The 15920-nt window shown below is 42.3% G+C and overlaps 1 protein-coding gene across 1 annotated transcript in view; it reads left to right on the top strand.

Annotated features, from left to right (window-relative positions):
• SLC30A7 (solute carrier family 30 member 7) overlaps positions 1 to 15920 on the top strand; it is a 57197-nt gene that overhangs the window by 25764 nt on the left and 15513 nt on the right. The window lies entirely within an intron of this gene.

Here is a 15920-nt window from a genome sequence, read left to right as displayed (position 1 = left end):
AAAGACAAATGCAGCAGGCCGTTTAGAACAGTTAGCCTGAGCCAGTGTGCTGTGCAACTCAGAAATTTGCAGTCTGAATTGTAAACATTAGTTTTGTCTGTTAAAGGTGATGGTGATCCTGTTCTAATGTTTCAGTATAACTACCAATTTTTGTAAGTAGCTTTGTGGTGCAATTTGCTCTTCAAACCCCTTCACTTTATTAATGCTGCAGTTCTGAGCAGTACTTACTTGGTGAGTTTTGGTGACATAGTTGACAAGTACATAGTAATAATTGTAAGTGGTACAGTTGTATATGTAACTTTCTGCTGATTGTAATACTGAAAGTCTCTTGTTTTAATCTTTGCCTAAATTTTAAAATTCAGCTGGCCAAGGTAATAAACTCATGCCATGTAGGATGCATGTATTTCTTCAGCTACATCACGATGATGTCTGTTAAAATGGGCAGAGGTCTACAATAGATTATGATAAATATATAACCTGCACAATTTTACATAAGTGTAATATTTTGGTCAATTTTCTGTTATAAAAATGTTAAGCAGTTTTAAAGAGAAATGTTCATCTGAAAGTCAAGACCACCATTAGGGGCCTTGCCTTCAGTGTAACAACAGTAGATTGTGAAATACTAGGGGGTTGGATTCAGTGGTCTTATAGGCCCCTTCCAACCCTACGATTCAATGATTCTGTGAAATAGTACATGGCTGGATGATTTCTGATTAAATTACTTTTATGGGTGGGCAACTTGTGGCCTTCCAGAACTTCGCCTACAAGTTTTGTACTCCCTCACCCTTAGCTATGTTGGCTAGGGCTGAGGGGAGTTGTTGGCCAAAACGTTTAGAGGGCCACAAGTTGCCCATCTGTGTCCTGTACAAACATTCAGGGGCTGCACATAGTTAAGGGACTGGGATTGTGCTCACCAACTCTGCCCTGCCCACCCAATTTCCATGCATTGGAAGTCATATTTGCCTAGGGTCTACATATATAGAGCCATATAACTTGTATGCTTTGTTCATCCCTACACTCATTGGGCATTGTCTGTAGGCCCCCATACACAAATGTGACGTTGTAACATGGAGACATTGATAGGAGTGGAGGTAGGGCTGGCATATGGATGATGGGTGAATGCAATCCTGATTCTCCTGGGAGCTGGAGATTTAAATTTGTTTTACTTGTCTTAAAAACATTTGTTTTCCATAGTTAGACATTGTATATCTGCATTTAGAACTGTGTTGGTGATAAAGGCTTAATATATTAAGTTGACTTGAAGCCTTAGTGTCAGGCTTTACTTTTTTCTTGCAATAGGCAGTGGGTGTGAATGTCAGTTTTACATTCACACCCAGTGTTTGTTGCAAGCAATTCTAAAAAGGAAAATATTATGTTTCAAATAATTTAAGTGTTTTGTGGTAGCAGGAAAATAGGGCAGTACTCTCCCTTTTGGAATACTGGTGCATTGGTCTGTTCTTAAACAATCGTCAGGCTGTATTTCTTCTTACTACATTTTTTTGCAGTGGACAGTAGAATATTTCATTTTGAGTGGACAGTAGAATATTTGAACTATTTATCTAAAATTATTTCTAGGCTGCCTTTAAGGATGGAACCGTCTTTTTTTTTTCTAAATAAAGATCAGGCATGGACTTATTGGAATGCCTTGAACAAAGTTGTCTAGTTTTCTAATCTCTGAAATGGAGAATATTATCTGTTACTTTTGAGGATGTAACACTGGATAGCATGGCATGTGGTTGTGCATATATATTATATTTTACTCCTGCCTACAAAAACTGCTCTCTCTAGACATTTCTGTCCATATACTAGGGGGAATGTATTGCAAGATATATGTACCATAATAATATGAAAATTATATGTTTGCAAAAAGGCTGCTCTCAAATGGAAGCAAATAATCTGAGATGCACTAGATGCCTGTTTCTCCATGTGGATTCTTGGGGCCCTCTTGTTACATCTTCTTATACTGAGTTCAGATGAATCTTTAATATTTTATAAGGGTAATAAAGAAAAGTAGAGTCAGACCTCATATTTATACACTCTCAGCCTCTAAATTAAGCTCATGCAATATTTTTCTCTCTCTGATCTAGAAGTCAGTATTTCTGTGTCGCTAGTATATTAGATAGAGGAGATGCTTCTCAGTACAAGCTGCTAGCTGCTGGGAGAAGGGTTATGAACAGGAGATGAAGGTCAAAAGCTGGCTGTAGATGGGAGGTGCTGGAGGCAAGTAACCCAGGCCTATGTTGAGCTGCATAACATTTACATCCTTGGGATAAAATCCAAGTCTCGTTGATAGGGTTGGCTTCCTGTGTACAAGGCACCCCAACTTTTTACATGTTGACAAAAACTTTGGGATCTAAAGCTGATGGCAGCAAAGTCTGACTTGTTTTCGTTGACTTGTGAATCATGTTTCTGTGGTCCCTTCAAAGATAAATGTCAGCATAATTATATTTTCATACCAAGTTCCGTTTATATAGTAAAGTGCAGTGTCATTGGCTTGACTTGGCTTGAGACTGTTCATATCATGCTATATCTGAATGAGGCAACATTGCCTTGTTGTACAACAAGTGGACAATATCTGTATCATGGTTATATATGGTACAATGCAAATTGCTACCAGATTATTTAAGTGATGTCTTGTTTTAAGTATCCTACTGACGTTAATGGAAGATCTTCCTTCAGTTTCAAGGATTGTAATTGCAGCTGATTAATACTAATTCTCAAATTGCAGGAGGGGCAGGGAGGGCCTAGCCCCTCCCCCCTTTTGTGATGGCCCCCTTAAGCTACTGTTGTAGAAAGCTACAGTGAGGGCATGATTTGTCAGAAATCGGGAAGAGTCCAGGGGTGTACATTATGGATTTCATTAAGGGCTCCTATAATTCACTGATAAAACAGAGTTCTGTAGAATCTTAAATACTAACACTGTGGCATCTTAAATGCTAACAGATGTATTCTGTTTTAATACTTTTGTGGACTGGAGCCCGCTTCATCAGGTGCATGAAGTGGTATTTTCAATTGGGAGATATATAGGGATATAGAGAGAAAAAACGTTGCCATTTGTAACAGCAGTTATTGTGATAATACTGTATGCTATGCTAATGTGAACATCTGTAGTAGGAAAGAAACTCAGACCTCAAGTAAGTATGAATGAAAGAGAATTGCATTTGCTAATAAATTCTACTTCAGCAGTTTTACACTGCAGCCTCCCCTTGGAATTATGGTGGTTTTCCAGGCAGCAGTGTGCCCTGGGAGTTAGAACTGTTCTCCCACTAGTGCCTGAATATTACCATGTGTGTCTGAATGGTGCCCATCTTTCCTCTTGAGTAGACCCATTAGTACTATGTAGAGAGGAGAATGGCATTGATGGCAGATGCTGGCGCACATGGAGAATGAGTAGGTGAATGACCCCTGATGGTATGGCTGACATTTGGTCTTGTAGTCATGTTACCTAAATAGATAAAGCCAAAGAGTGGCATCTGAGTTAGTTTCAGGGCCTAGTCCTTGATTTGTGTCTCTATCATTGTTATTCTTCTGGAATTTTATATAATAAGAGGTGCAAGAACAGCTTTGCAAATAAGATCACATCTATTAATAGCCTATGCATTTCTACTGGCTGACATGGCCTAAAAGAACCAACTTTTATACATCTTTCCACCCTGGAGGTAATTAAAAGTTGCCATAGGGATCAGGAAACACTTTTTTTTGGGGGGGGCAGCATTTTTTTTAAGGATACCGTGTGTAGATATGACTAGTCACCATCTAAAAGTTTAGCAAGTTAGTTTGTAAACCAGCTTCTATTCACAATATTGACTTGCTGCATTTGGTCTGGGTCTACTTGTTGCACTAATGCATTTGTCTCTGGCTGGCTGGTCCTTCCAGTTGCTTGTGAATAAATTGCATCATGTGTTGCTTGTCTCTGGATTATTTGGGGGCATATTTTGGGGCAACTAAGCAGTCTATTTATTTATTTATTTATTGCATTTATACCCCGCCTTTCTCCCTCTCGCAAGGAACTCAAGGCGGCTTACATTATCCTCCTCCTCACCGTTGTATCCTCACAACAACAACCCTGTGAGGTAGGTTGGGCTGAGAGTCTGTGACTGGCCCAAAGTCACCCAGTGAGCTTCCATGGCCAAGTGGGGACTAGAACCCGGATCTCCCGGCTCCCAGTCCGTCACTCTCACCACTACACTACACTGGCTCTCAGTCTAGAGCGATGCCCCTTTCTAGATCTTACTTCCTATTTTAAAAATCTTTAGGGAGAACTATTAGTCTACCATGCAGTTTGGACTGACTCTTTTCCCTTTCTTTTTTTGCATATCCCCTTCAAGGCAACTATTAGAATTGAATTCTGTCCAAATGCATGAAGTGTTATTTATGTATTTGATTTGTACCCCACATTTCTACCAAAACATGGCACTCAAGGCAGGAGGTACAGGCAGCTTTACCACCTGAACCCAGGGGTCCTGAGTCAGGCTGGTGGGACTGACAGCACTTCTTGTGAAATGCTGTACTGAAGCGGGGGAAAAAAATCCTTTTTCAACTTGTCATGGGCCTGGTTCACAAATGGCCCTGGAGTGTAGGTTATGCATGGGGACTAGGCAGGGGAATTAGCCTTGGGTTCACATATTCTCTCACACTGCATATAGAACCCTGTATGTAAACCAAAGGCCATGCATGTTGGTTACACTGATGTGATCCATCTGTTGCAAAAACGTGTGCGTGAACCGGCCCTCAACTTCAGTGTAGTTATGTTCTGACCACAGACTTCCTGTACGTTGATAACGGGATTGGTTGAAACTGTTTAGTGTTACAGATGCCTCAAAAATATGACTGAAAACATGCTTTGCCAATGTAGCATTTGATTTCCAGTCTCCACTGTATTGGGTTAACACCTAGTGGCTCATAAAGTCAAATTGGTGTAAATGTCTCATTCTAAAAATTGCTGAACTAGGCATGCATAGTGGCAGACATATTGCACTTTTTGCATATTGGAGAGAAGAAAGTAGATTGGATGGTTTAAAACAAATAAGGGAAATGTGTAGAACAGAATCAAACACACTTAACAGTTGAAACTGAGGATTTCTTCAGAATGATACTTCCAAAGAAGAAAGATGTGGCTGTCATAAACAAAGTCCTTGACACATTTTCCAATGATGAAATCTGAACTCTTTCCACGTTATTGCTTGCAAAAAAATTAAATGCAAAATAGTTGAATCATAGAATCATAGAATAGTAGGGTTGGAAGGGGCCTACAAGGCCATCGAGTCCAACCCCGTGCTCAATGCAGGAATCCAAGTCAGAGCATCTCTGACAGATGGCTGTCCAGCCTCGTCTTGAATGCCTCCAGTGTGGGAGAGCCCACCACCTCCCTAGGTCATTGGTTCCATTGTCGTATTGCTCTAACAGTCAGGAAGGTTTTCCTGATGTTCAGCCAGAATTTGGCTTCCTGTAACTTGAGCCCATTATTCCGTGTCCTGCACTCTGGGATGATCAAGAAGAGATCCTGGCCTTCCTCTCTGTGACAACCTTTCAAGTACTTGAAGAGCGCTATCATATCTCCCCTCAGTCTTCTCTTCTCAAGGCTAAACATGTCCAGTTCTTTCAGTCTCTCTTCATAGGGCTTTGTTTCCAGTCCTCTGATCATCTTTGTTGCCCTCCTCTGAACCCTCTCCAGTTCGTCTGCATCCTTCTTAAAGTGTGGTGCCCAGAACTGGACACAGTACTCCAGATGAGGCCTAACCAGTGCTGAGTAGAGGAGAACTAGTACTTCCTGGGATTTGGAAGCTATGCTTCTATTAATGCAGCCCAAAAGAGCATTTGCCTTTTTTGCAGCCACATCACGTTATTGGCTCATATTCAGCTTGTGATCAACAACAATTCCAAGGTCTTTCTCGCTTGTAGTGTTGTTGAGCCACGTATCCCCCATCTTGTAACTGTGCATTTGGTTTCTTTTTCCTAGATGCAGAACTTGGCATTTATCCCTATTAAATGTCATTCTGTTGTTTTCTGCCCAGCACTCCAGTCCATCCAGATCACTTTGAATTTTGTTTCTGTCTTCCAAAGTATTAGCTATCCCGCCCAATTTTGTGTCATCTGCAAATTTGATCAGCATTCCCTGCACCTCCTCCTCCAAGTCATTAATAAAAATGTTGAAGAGCACTGGGCCCAGGACTGAGCCCTGCGGTCCCCCACTCGTTACCTCTCCCCAGTTTGAGAAGATCCCATTGATAAGCACTCTTTGAGTCTGATTCTGTAGCCAACTGTGGATCCACCAGATAGTTGTTTCATCTAGCCCGCTTTGAGCTAGTTTGCTCATCAGAGTATCATGGGGCATTTTGTCGAAAGCTTTGCTGAAGTCGAGGTATATGATGTCTACAGCATTCCCACAGTCTACAAGGGAGGTTACTTGATCAAAAAATGAGATCAGATTTGTCTGGCAGGACTTGTTTTTAACAAATCTATGTTGGCTTCGAGTAATCACGGTATTGTTTTCAAGGTGCTTCCAGATGGATTGCTTTATCATCTGCTCCAGAATTTCCCCAGGGATTGATGTCAGACTGACTGGTCTGTAGTTGCCAGGTTCCTCCTTTTTACCCTTTTTGAAGAGAGGGACAACATTAGCCCTCCTCCAGTCATCTGGCACTTCCCCCGTCCTCCATGATTTCTCAAAGAGAATAGACAGCGGTTCTGAGAGTTCTTCTGCCAGTTCCTTTATGACTCTAGGATGCAGTTCATCTGGCCCTGGTGATTTGAACTCATTCAAAGTAATTAGGTTTTCCTTGACCATATGCCTATCGATCTCAAGCTGTAGTCCTGCCCCTTCAGCCTGTACTTCGCCTTTGCCAGGGGGGTCATAGACCCTCTTTTGGGAGAAGACTGAGCCAAAGTAGGAATTGAGCACCTCTGCCTTTTCTTTGTCATCTGTTATCGTTTTGCCATCCTTATTTAATAGCTGAACAATCATTCCTTTTCTCTGCCTTTTACTATGCACGTAGCTGAAGAAAGCCTTTTTGTTGTTTTTAGCATCCCTCGCTAACCTCAGCTCGTTCTCAGCTTTAGCCTTCCTGACGCCAGCCCTGCAATTCTGTGCTACCTGCCTGTACTCTTCCTTTGTTACTTGGCCTGCTTTCCACTTCCTATATGTGTCCTTTTTTGTTTTCAGGTCATCTCTAAGCTTTTTGTGAAGCCACATTGGCTTCTTCTGTTGTCTTCCACCTTTTCTTCTTGTTGGAATTGTTTGTGATTGTGCCTTGAGAATTTCCTTTTTTAAAAGCTCCCACCCATCTTGGACTCCTTTTCTCGTTAGCGTCGCTTGCCATGGGACCTTACTGATCATTGTTCTGAGTTGATTAAAATCAGCTTTCCTAAAATCCAGGGTGCGCGTTTGACTACACTCGGCTTTTGCTTCCCTTAGAACCAAGAACTCAAGTGCAACACGGTCGCTTTCCCCCAGAGTTCCTGTAACTGCTACTTTATGCACTAAGTCATCTCTGTTGGTTAGGATCAAGTCAAGGATAGCCGATGCTCTAGTTCCTTCCTCTACTTTCTGTAGGAGGAAGTTATCCACCACACAAGTCAGGAATTTCCTGGAGGGGCCATGTTTTGCAGAATTTGTCTCCCAACAAATATCGGGGAAATTGAAGTCCCCCATTACTACTACATCATGCTTCCTTAAAACATTGGCTATTTGCTTTTCAAAGGTTTCATCCTCGTCTTCTCCTTGGTTGGGTGGCCAGTAGTAGACTCCGACCACCAGGTTCCTTTTGTTCTTTGCTCCATTTATTTTGATCCATGTGCTCTCGATGGGGCTACCAAGCTCATCCTCCTGTATTTCTGTGCAGAGATCTGTATTTTTCACATACAGTGCAACCCCACCTCCCTTTCTGTTCCTCCTGTTCTTTTTGAACAAGTTATATCCTTCCATTGCTGTATTCCAGTCATGAGAGTCATCCCACCAAGTCTCAGTTATACCTATCAAGTCATAATTTCCCTCCTGTATAAAGAGTTCAAGTTCATTCTGTTTGTTTCCCATACTCTGGGCATTAGTATATAGACATCAAAGACCATGTGCCTCATAGTCTGGCTTTCTTCCTACATGTGTCTGAAGCCTATTATTGGGTGCTATCAGAGCTGTTCTCTCCGTTGCAGTGCATGCACCTACATCCATTGTTACCCCCAACATTACATCTCCCTTCCCTGTAGGATTCAGTTTAAAGCCACTCCAGTCCACTTACTTTTTCTTCCAGCAGCATGATCAACTTGCAGTTGTTGCACGTGTAGGCCATGTTGTTCTCAGGCAAGAAAACAAACATTGCACACACCTTTCAGGTCACCACCACTGGAGAGTCTTGTCCTTCCATAGCCTCTTTTCCCTTTTTGTGTCTAGCTTTGTGATTGTTCTAGACTAGCCTGTGCCTGTTCCTCTACTCAGTAGAGGTTAAAAGCAGAGTCCCACTTGTGTGAAAGTGTGTTACAAGACAAATAAATGGAAAAAAAGTTAGTTAAAAAATAAAATGAAAAAAATGAAAAAAAAATGTTAGGGGCCTCCCCCTTGACCTCCCCTGCCGAACTCCCCTGGCCAACTCCTGTTTGCTCCCCCTGTCCGCTCGCTCTGGTCGCTCGCTCTCTGGAGTTTGCTTGCTTCTGTAGTCCCTGGACCAGCTGGAGCAGCTTGCTCTGCTCTGCTCTGCGCAGCTGGGAGGCGGGAAACAGACTGAAGCTTCCTGCCCACTCAGCTACTGGGAGTACTCAGGCCACACACCCCCAATTCAGTTGGAGCTCTCAGAAGCACCTGGTGAGCTTACAGCCAATCAGAAGGATAAAGGGCAGCCCCCTGGGCTTCCTGCAGCCCACTTACCTCTTAGCCTCTGTCTCCTTTGTCTCCTTTGTCTCTTCAACCACTGCAACTCCCCTGGCCAACTCCTGTTTGCTCCCCCTGTTCGCTCGCTCTGGTCGCTCACTCTCTGGAAGCTTGCTTGCTTCTGTAGTCCCTGGACCAGCTGGACCAGCTTGCTCTGCTCTGCTCTGCTCTGCTCAGCTGGGAGGCGGGAAACCTTAAGTTTAAGTTTAAGGCTGGGTATCCCAGAGCTATAATAAACGTCCCTCCTAAAAATAGTTCCTCAAGGTCATTACGTTTTCTTGGAGAAGAAAACGTAGTCTTCTCCAAGACCCACAACAATTTATGCAGGCATGTGGTTCCCTCAAAACAGAAATAGATAGGCACAAACAAAACAAATGTAAAAATGTTGGATTTATTGCAATACATAGGATTCATTGTAACCAACAGTTCTTAAGTAAACTGCTATTTAAGCCACAATGGTGATGAGAAAACACCAAAGAATTGTGCTACTTCATTGTAGTACAGTGTTTCAGCTACTGTACTGGCCATTGATGGCAGGGAACATTTAAATTTGCATTTAAATGGTTTTAATCTTCTTCCATAGGTTTGCGCTTAGGATGGTTTTTCCCACTGAATTTCTTGTGTTGGATACTATTAGTCCATTAGCCAAGTATTTCGAGTTGAGATTTTCATGTGCAACTAAATTTTGAGAAGATGATCTATTGATTCATTTCTCTGAGATGCCCTTTCTCCTCCCATTTTCCATTTTTCCTTTTCTCACTCCCCTCCTATTTCCCCAGAGGAAATTCCCTTTATATTGCCATGGAAGAAACTCCATTGAGGACAGTTTTTATAGCCCCTTCCTTACTAGAATGGAGTAGATGCTCTGTTCAGAACTTCATTCCCAGTTTCCATAGAATGTGAACTCTTTATTCACTTTGCACAATGAGAAGGCTGTAGCGTAGTCTACATGTAATGCCTTGGGCTTGTGCACTTACTCATCCCTTGTGCCCTCCCACACTTCCTCTTTCTAGCAAACCATAGTTTATCGATTCAGATGCAACAGAAAATTATGGTCAGTGTTTGCTTTCCAAACAAGAATTGCCAACAACAGTTTGCAGTGTCCAAGCCAGTTTTTTGTAGCAGAGGTGAGAATAATTTGTTTTAAAATGTGGTGTGCAAAATAGAGCTTCGGAAACCGTCAGTTGTTATAGGACAGAATGATGTTTCCTGTATTTAAATTCAGTCTACTTTTTTTAATCTGTTACCTTTTAAAGATTTACCAATGATACAGGCTAGAAATAGCTTTTTCTGTAGAAAAAAATCCATCTCTAAAAATGCAGTTTGATAAGATTAATTTGTAACATATTGAATGGGTGAAATATCAGGCAAACTAGGCATTTTCAAAACTATATTTTTTCAGGTGAATGTCCCTAGGAAGCATAAGTATGTATAGCTCACCCTCTCTGTTCCCCTTCTTTATTTGGGGAGAGGGAATCGAAACAAAAAAACTCGCATTATTCATATATACTAATTTGGATCTCAGTCATTTCAGGATATCAGAAAATCCTCTAATTAAAAACATTCAAGTAACCTTATGACATTTGTGAGATTTAGAACATAGAACACCAGAACATTTATTGACTGACAAAGTGTACCTAATTGGTTTTTCCAAAATGTGGCATAGGTTTTGTATTGCCTTTTCTCTTCACCTTTAGCCATATTGATAACCAGATGTTGATGATGAATTCCAGTGTCTGTACCAATGAAGTTCTCCTATAATTTTTATAGAGCATGCAGGAACTGCCTATACCTGTGCTAGCTTCACTTGCTAGTTCACTTGTTACATTGGAGCAAACTCCAAGCTACTATTTGAACTTTTTTTTTTTTTTTGCTTGAAAGCCAGTCCCCTTTGCACTAAAGAAATTGGTGAAGAAATATTAGATGCCACATATAATTAGCTTAAACACAATGTGTCTACTTAAGGCAAGCTTAGTGTTTCTTTTTGTCAGAACCTTTAAAAGTAAACAATTGTAGGAATAATGTGAATATTTTGCTGATAGAATAAGTACTGCAGAAAGGAACTGATTTTGAAATTTAGCTGAGGCCCACTTTAGATACAATATAGGGCTAGGTTAGTTCCATGTATTCAGAATAGAATGTTTTCTTTTTACAAAATCTATGTCAAGTAAATTGCTGACAGTCTTAAATTTCTGTTTGTGGTTTGGATATAGTGACTGTAGTTCTTGTCCACAATCTTCCACTTTCTATCCAGGGCTAAGTTGATATTTGTAAATTCAGGCATCTTTTGCCCCAGTGTATTCTGCTACTCATAGTAGCAGAAACCAAGCCTGTTGCCATATGGCATAACATGTTGTAAATATTGCATCTGCTTTTCAGTGTAGCCCTATGCAGGAGTTCTTCTCACATGATTATTTATTTGTTTATTTACAATATTTATATACCGCTCCACATCAAAAGATTTCGGAGCAGTGAACAAAGATAAAAGAATAAAACAATTTAAAAGAAACAAATTCTGAATGTAATAAACTGGAGCAGGTCACTCAAGGAAGGCCTCTTGAAATAACAGTGTCTTCAGGAGGTGCTGAAAGCAACACAAAGTTGGCACCTGCCTAACCTCCAAAGGCAGGGAGTTCCACAGGAAGGGGGCCACTACACTGAAGGCTCTCTTCCTGGTGGACTCCAGCCAGGCCATGGGTCCATGTGGAACCACCAAGAACATGCCCTCTGATGACCTCAGTTCAGTTGCCAAGGGGCCGAGGAATAGTCGCCCAATGTTATTCTCTGAAATAGGCTCCATAAGTAGGACTGTAACACAGCGCCTCCAGTAACCATCACACGGACTTGATCCAGGAGGATACCATGGTCGATGGTATAAAAAGCCTATGAGAGGTCAAGCAAAATTAACGGGGTTGTATTCCCCCTGTCCCTCTCTTGATAAAGGTTATCCATCAGGGCGACCAAGGCTGATTCAGTCCCATAACCAGTTCGAAACCCATACTGGAATGGGTCTAGGTAATCAGTATCTTCCAAGAGTGCCTGCAGTTGCTCTGCCACAACCCTCTCAAGTACGTTCTCTAAGAAAGGGGTATTTGCAACTGGGCAGTAGTTGTCTAATACCATTGGGTCCAGAGTGGACATGATTAGAATTGCACGAGGGGAGAGCTGGAAGATGCTAGCTAGTGTTACTCCCTCCAGCATGTACCTGTTGCTGGCCCACAGCCCTCCATGCATTGATGCACAAACATCTGCAGCAGGGAGCCGGCTGTACTGGTGTAGTTTCCCTTGGCTTCTGAATTATGTAGAGGGTTGCAGGACTGGTGATGGAGATGTGACTCAATCACTCTCCACTCCTGTGATTCTAATTGTATGAGGAGTACACTACCTGCATAGGGCTACTGTGAATTGCAGATGAGATAGTTGCAACACATTATAACACATACCAATAGGCTTAGCCATTCTAATCGCATGAGAAGAAAGCCTGAACAGGGTTTGTGAAACTGCCATTTATAGAATCCCTCATTCCTTGCCATTGGAGACCTTCCAAAGGCATTTCCTTTGTTCTATTTCTGCTTTTCAGCCCTATTCCTTAGTCTAGGAATCTTCTCTCACCTCTTTAGTCATGAGGGATGCTGCTCCTACACCTGCTACGGAATAGTATAAAGGGATGGAAGTACAGCCTGGCTATAAAGTCAATAGGCCAGCCTACAAAAAATAAAATGAATAAATCTGTTGTGGAACTGATGCCCAGGCCTGATCTACAAGACCTGCTTTATGGATGGTTGCAGTGAGTTGGGTCAGATGTAACGAATGAACAGTCAGGAGCCTGTCTCACACATGGTGATCCCTGCATCCTATTTTAATTAGAGAGTTCTGACAAAATGTGGTCCACTGGAGAAGGAAATGGCAACCCCACTCCAGTATTCTTGCCAAGAAAACCCCATGGAACATATCACAAGGCTAAAAGATATGACACTGGAAGATCAGCCCCTCAGGTCGGAAGGTGTCCAATATACTACTGGGGAAGAGCAGAGGGTATTTCCAAGTAGCGCCAGAAAGAGTGAAGCGGCTGGGCCAAAGCCGAAAGGACACTCAGCTGTGGATGTGTCTGGTGGTGAAAAGAAAATCTGATGCTGTAAAGAACAATATTGTTTAGGAACCTGGAATGTCAGATCAATGAATCAAGGTCAGCTGGAGGTGGTCAAACATGAGATGGCAAGATTGAACATCGACATCTTGGGAATCAGAGAACTCAAATGGACAAGCATGGGCGAATTTAATTCAGGTGACCATCATATCTACTACTGTGGGCAAGAATCCCTTAGAAGAAATGGAGTAGCACTCATAGTCAACAAAAGGGTGGGAAAAGCAGTACTGGGGTACAATCTCAAACACGATAGAATGATCTCAGTATGAATCCAAGGCAAACCATTCAACATCATAGTAATTCAAGTCTGTGCCCCAACCAGTGAGGCTGAAGAAGCTGAGGTTGATCGGTTCTATGAAGACCTACAACACCTTCTAGAACTAACACCAAAAAAAGATGTCCTCTTCATCATAGGGGATTGGAATGCTAAAGTAGGAAGTCAAGAAATAACTGGGATAACAGGCAAGCATGGCCTTGGTGTACAAAATGAAGCAGGACAAAGGCTAATAGAGTTTTGCCAAGAGAACACGCTGATCATAGCAAACACTCTTTTCCAACAGCTCAAGAGGCGACTCTACACATGGACATCACCAGATGGTCAGTATCGAAATCAGATTGATTATGTACTTTGCAGCCAAAGGTGGAGACGCTCTATACAGTCAGTAAAAACAAGACCTGGAGCTGACTGTGGCTCAGATCATGAGCTTCTTATTGCAATATTTCAGTTTAAATTGAAGAACGTAGGGAAAACCACTAAACCATTCAGGTATGACCTCAATCATATCCCTTATGAATATACAGTGGAGGTGAGGAATACATTTAAGGGATTAGACCTGATAGAGTGCCTGAGGAACTATGGATGGAGGTCTGTAACATTGTTCAGGAGGCAGCAACGAAATCCCTCCCATGCAAGAAAGCAAAGTGGCTGTCTGAGGAGGCTTTACAAGTAGCTGAGGAAACAAGGGAAGCGAAAAGCAAGGGAGAAAGGGGAAGATATATCCAACTGAATGCAGAGTTCCAGAGAATAGCAAGGAGAGACAAGAAGGCCTTCTTAAATGAACAATGCAAAGAAATCAGGAAAACAACAGAATGGGAAAGACTAGAGATCTTTTCAAGAAAATCTGAGATCTCAAGGAAACGTTTTGTGCAAAGACGGGCATGATAAAGGACAAAGAAGGCAGGGACTAACAGAAGCAGATGAGATTAAGAAGAGGTGGAAAGAATACACAGAAGAACTATACAGGAATGATCTTAATGTCCCTGATAGCCATGCTGGTGCGGTCACTGAACTTGAGCCGGACATCCTCGAGAGTGAAGTCAAATGGGCCTTAGGAAGCATTACTAACAACAAAGCTAGCGGAGATGACAGTATTCCAGCTGAGCTATTTAAAATCCTAAAAGATGATGCTGTTAAAGTGCTGCACTCAATATGCCAACAACTTCGGAACACTCAACAGTGGCCACAAGACTGCAGAAGGTCAGTTTACATTCCATTTCCAAAGAAGGGCAACGCCAAAGAGTGTTCAGACTACCATACAATTGCGCTCATTTCACATGCCAGCAAGGTTATGCTCAAAATCCTACAAGCTAGGCTTCAGCAGTATGTGAACCGAGAACTACCGGAAGTACAAGCTGGGTTTCGAAGAGGCAGAGGAACTAGAGATCAAATTGCCAACATTCGCTGGTTCATGGAGAAAGCAGGAGAATTCCAGAAAAACGTCTATTTCTGCTTCATAGACTATGCTAAAGCCTTTGATTGTGTGGATCACAACAAACTGTGGCAAATTCATAAAGAGATGGGAGTACCAGACCACCTTACCTGTCTCCTGAGAAACCTGTCCGAGGGTCAAGAAGCAACAGTAAGAACCAGACTTGGAACAACCGATTGGTTCAAAATTGGGAAAGGAGCACGACAAGGCTGCATATTGTCGCCCTGCTTATTTAACTTATATGCAGAGTACATCATGAGAAACGCCGGGTTGGATGAATCACAGATCGGAATTCAGATTGCTGGGAGAATTATCAACAACCTCAGATATGCAGATGATACCACCCTAATGGCAGAAAGCGAAGAGGATCTAAAGAGCCTCTTGTTGAGGGTGAAAGTGGAGAGTGCAAAAGCTGGTTTGAAACTCAACTTTAAAAAAACTAAGATCATGGCATCTGACCCCATCACTTCCTGGCGTATAGAAGGGGAAGAAATGGAAGCAGTGACAGATTTTACTTTCTTGGGCTCCAAGATCACCGCAGATGATGACTGTAGCCATGAAATTAAAAGACGCTTGCTTCTTGGGAGGAAAGCTATGGCAAACCTAGACAGCATAGTAAGAAGCAGAAACATCACCTTGCCGACAAAGGTCCGTCTAATCAAAGCTATGGTTTTCCCAGTAGTAACGTATGGCTGTGAGAGCTAAACTATAAGGAAGGCTGAGCGCTGAAGAATTGATGCTTTCGAACTGTGGTGCTGGAGAAGACTCTTACGAGTCCCCTGGACTGCAAGGAGGTCAAATCAGTCCATCCTAAAGGAAATCAACCCTGAGTGCTCATTGGAAGGACAGATACTGAAGCTGAAGCTCAAATACTTTGGCCACCTAATGCGAAGGGAAAACTCTCTGGAAAAGACCCTGATGCTGGGAAAGACTGAAGGCAAAAGGAGAAGGGGACGGCAGAGGATGAGATGGCTAGATAGCATCACTGATGCAATGAATACGGACTTGATCACACTCCAGGAGAGAGCGCAGGACAGGAAGGCCTGGCATGCTATGGTCCATGGGGTCACGAAGAGTCGGACACGACTGAACGACTGAACAACAACAACAACGTTTGTTTGTTTTCTCATAACTTGCAAACTATGGTTTACATTTGCTCTGCAAATCAGGAGGCTGACTACTCATTCATCTACACCACCGCAGT

This window comes from Heloderma suspectum, chromosome 4 (assembly GCF_057233095.1).
Source record: "Heloderma suspectum isolate Gila_16-S chromosome 4, 16-S_ref, whole genome shotgun sequence".
Taxonomy (NCBI): Eukaryota; Metazoa; Chordata; class Lepidosauria; order Squamata; family Helodermatidae; genus Heloderma; species Heloderma suspectum.
The sequence above is the reverse complement of the archived record's forward strand: the minus strand, read 5'-3'. Positions and strand labels throughout refer to the sequence as shown.